We start from the raw sequence: 4,406 nt of genomic DNA, 5'->3' as shown, positions 1-4,406 counted from the left end.
ACGGAACATGTAATGGTTAGCGAAACCTCTGTGGTGGCTGGCCATGCCCCCACTGGAACCTGGCTACACCTTTAAGCATGGGCCCCTACAACAGCATTCCCCCGGTGGGCCCTTCATGCTCCAGTCCGACACTATTCCTACCTAATGTATTCTCTGATTCCGAGTCAGTGTGCACGCCCCCTCTGCATCTGCCTATATAGCAGCCCACAGCGCAGCATGAGGAGGGTGGTGGTAATGCGTTCTCTAACTTTTTCGGCATCCAGAGCTTGCGTTCCACTGGAGCCACCATCACTTTGCACCTGATTGCAAGGTAATTTAAAAATGAAAAGAATACACTATACAGAAGGAAGCCAGGAGAATTGGGTGTAAATATTACTGAAATACAGCTCTAGGAGGAGAAGAAGAGTACAATTTAATTAAGGACATGGATGAGGTATATCCTTATATGAACACATTAAATCACTGGTAAGTCAGGTGTCATTTTAAATACAAATAATTGTGTTGTATCTGACAAATGGCAACAATAATTAAGTTACACAGATGTTGGATTTACTAGTAAAAGCTACAATTAGTCTTAAAACTGATATGTTTTTTAAATTGATTATGAAAGATAATGTATTCTGAACTCAGCAAAGATTCAATGTCAAAATACCTGTCCCTGTATTATCAAATCAAATATTTTGTGAACAGTTGATGGTTGCCAGTTGGTCTAAAATATTTTGCATTCAAAATGTGACATTTTCTATCCTTACTTTGTGTATTATTACCTAAATTTAAGATTTACAAAAATTCTGTTTTATAATGTATATTACATTAATGGAAATGCTTCTTTTAGTGTGTGTAACAGAAAAAGAACTGCAGTTTTATAGAGCTTTAGAGTTAGATTCAATGATAATGTTTGTTCTAATTGAAGGCTTAAATGAAAGAGGTAATTCTAAGGGGTATATTTACTAAAGGTCGACTTTCATTGCAACTCGATCTATAACAATCGTGAGATTCAGGGGCTATAACACGTGCTAACAGATGATTTTTGATATTCACTCTTAAATGTTAGTACTTGAATGTTTTAGCCCCCGAAACACAACATTTTTACCAATTTAAGAGTGATGGAAATCTTCTGAAAATCAACCTTTAGTAAAGATACCCCCAAAATGAAAAGGGGATGCTATTATTAATACTGGAGCAAAGCAATCAATTATTGCTTTGCTGCTGCTCGGATTTTCCCACCTGACTCGGATCCCAAATTGAGTCAAGATGTCAACCTCCCACTTTCAGATTCCCATGAGTTTTGGATTCTATATAAGGCCCCCGGTGATCATGCCACTTTACTCTGGCTGCGGAAGTTGTAGTGAATGGACGCGTCCATGCGGTGTCCATCCAGGGGTACTCTGTTTTTGACCATCAAGGGGCTGGGTCTGCTGAAGGGGTACCTGTATCCTCCAGGGATGCTGTGTTCCATCCATACAGGGGCTGCTGTATAATCACTGTACAGTGTACTATAATCATACATGTATTGTGAGTGACACTGTAGGTGGTCTGTGCTTTGTTTGTATATAGAGGGTTCCTCTGCCAATCTAGGGGTGCTCTTCACCAGTTATAGCTAAATAATATGTGTGTATATATATATATATATATATATACTGTAATTCTTCTGTGACATTGCTGGTGAGACCGCAGTGTATAATCAATCAGACATGTATTGTGACACTGTAGGTGGTCTGTACTTTGTGATACATAAAGGGGTCATCTGCCAATCAGTTATTGCTAAATAATATATAATAAAAAAAGGAATATATTTTATTTTGTACTCATACACATATTGTGTGACACTGTTGGTGAAATTAAGCCGCAGTGTTAGATTACTATTTATGATTCATACACATTTTGTGACACTGTTGGCAGTACATTTTTTGTATAAATTGTGGTGTGTGCTATCCCCCACTTGGTTCGTGTTTGTTGATAGATATGGAGGATTAATAATTGAGAGGAGATCAGGAAGCACATACTAGTGCTTCAGGTGCTGCATCATCTACTAAGGCTGAATGCCCAAGGGCATAAAGGGCTTAAGTCAGGGCATGTAAAATCAAAGAAGCAATTTAATTTTAAAGGGGTAAAAAGAAAAAATTATCCTTTATTTATACGGCACCACAAGGGATCCGCAGCGCCCAATTACAGAGTACATAAACAAAATAATCAAAACAGGAAAATAGTGACTTACAGTTGAAGGCAATATAGGACAAGTACAGGGTAAATAAACATAGCTACAGCAGCAGACAAGACTGACACAAGTATCAGGGTGGCATGAAAAATGTGGGATTAGGTGCCATTGAAGATGATCTAAGTGAAAGATAAGCACATGAGGGTTGAGGGATCTGCTCGTTAGAGTGTACATTCTAAAAGGGCAGGGGCAGACAGACAGGGTTGACACAGATAGGGTAGACAGTGAGTGAGAAACAGGGTTAGGATGAGATTAGGCTGGGTTTGGTGAAGAAGTGGATCTTTAGAGACCGTTTGAAGTTTTGCATAGATGTGGAGAGTCTGAGGGGGAGACGTAGAGAATTTCAGAAAAAAGGGAAAAGCATGTGAGAAATCTTGAAGGTACAGTAGGAGTGTAGGAAGTAATCGGTAGGCAGGAGAGGTGGTGTGCATTAGCGGAGCAAAGAGGATGGGTGGTAGTGTAGAGGGAGATAAGGCCAAAGATGTAAATGGGAGAGGAGTGGATGAGGACTTTGTAAGTGCGTGTGAGATGAAAATAAAGTCATTGTGATGCCTGAGCATAAGACAACAAAAGCCACACATTGGGTGTGGAATTTTTTTTACCCAAATCCTGATAATGTTTGTTAAGGCATCTGCTCCACTTGTAAGGTAGGGATTTTAGCCAACCAGGTAAGTCCTCCATGTTACATCATTTGCAGTGAGTACATGGAATTTATTGTACCAAAAAAATTTTTGTGGGGGTTTTGTTTTGTGGGGGTCCAAACAAAGCAAGCACTTCAACCACAAAAGCATCGGCCCCTGTCAATAAAGTGCTTGGTTTCTTAAATTGTGCATGTCTTTTTTAATATCCAAGAATGGTCATTAGAACGGTTTGCTTAAACTTTCATGAGGCACGTGCCTAGGAACAACACTTCTTGGGGGTGGCTCTTGGGCTCATGTTTCATTACTGTCAGTCCAAAATGACCAATAATTACAAAATAATACCACTCTAATATACTATACACCATCTTCGGTTGAGTTTGAATGAGTAGAACATGGCAGACTGTCCCATAAGCGGTCCTGCTTCATAAATATGTATACATAATTAAAAATGAAATTACTGTAAATGTCATAGCTCATTGCTTGTTTTATAATTAGGTTATATTATACAAAAGTAAACTACCAATCGCTAAAATGAGGACTTATATTCAAACAATGAAATTAATAAAATGGGATTGCAAGGGTAGTAAATAGTGTTGTGCCTAGGTGTGCACTAACTCCTAATTCCTCCTTGTCTACTAGTATCCTAAAGTATCTACCTTGCAGTGATACAGTATTTGAATCAGCTCAGTATTTGCCCTGAATCCCTTTTGAAAAAAAGCAGTTGAGACTTAGCTAGCCCATAATTAAGTGACTGTGGTTAGACTAATGCAACCTCATTGATGAATCCACTACAGCCATGAAAGTTAAGAGATAATACTACTCAAAGCCCTGGCTTCTGCAACAATATCAAACGTTATGCAGTATATTTGAGTCAGTGTTGGGAATTATGACCCAAATGTATTAAGCCTTAAAAAGTGATATAGTGGAGACTGATAAATAGTGATAAAATATCAGCTAATCAGCTCATAACTGTCATTTTTCAAACACAGCCTATGACATGGCAGCTAGGTAGCTGATTGCCTAAACATTTATCATTCTTTATCTCCACTCTGTCACTTTTTTAGGCTTAATACAGTGGTTCTCAAACTCGGTCCCAGACGGTTCATGTTTTCCATGTCACCCAGCAGATGCACTGTGTATCACCATTTTAAAAATCTATAGGTGACCTGCAAAACATGAACTGTGTGGGGTCCTGAGGACCGTGTTTGAGAACCTGTGGCTTAATACATTTGGGCCATTGTGTGTGTATGTGTTGATATTGCAAAGTTATAGAGGCACACACTAGTGGATGACTCAAACTATGAACAGCCCAGTAACTTAATCAGTGGTGTTGGTTTATTGAAAGATAGCAGGTACAGTTGTACTCACTGTTACAGTACATGTACACTGATGATAGAGTGTAGCCTGAGCAGAGCAGGGTTTCATACAACTCACCAGCCTGTCAGTGTATACTGCAAATGGGTAGCAGTGCAGGGATGCTGGAGCAGCTTTATATGCAAGTATTAACTGGGTCTCTTATAGGAGCTAAGCAGGACACTTCTGTCTTC

This window comes from Pseudophryne corroboree, chromosome 6, assembly GCF_028390025.1.
Source record: "Pseudophryne corroboree isolate aPseCor3 chromosome 6, aPseCor3.hap2, whole genome shotgun sequence".
NCBI lineage: Eukaryota > Metazoa > Chordata > Amphibia > Anura > Myobatrachidae > Pseudophryne > Pseudophryne corroboree.
Note: the sequence above shows the minus strand (reverse complement) of the source record.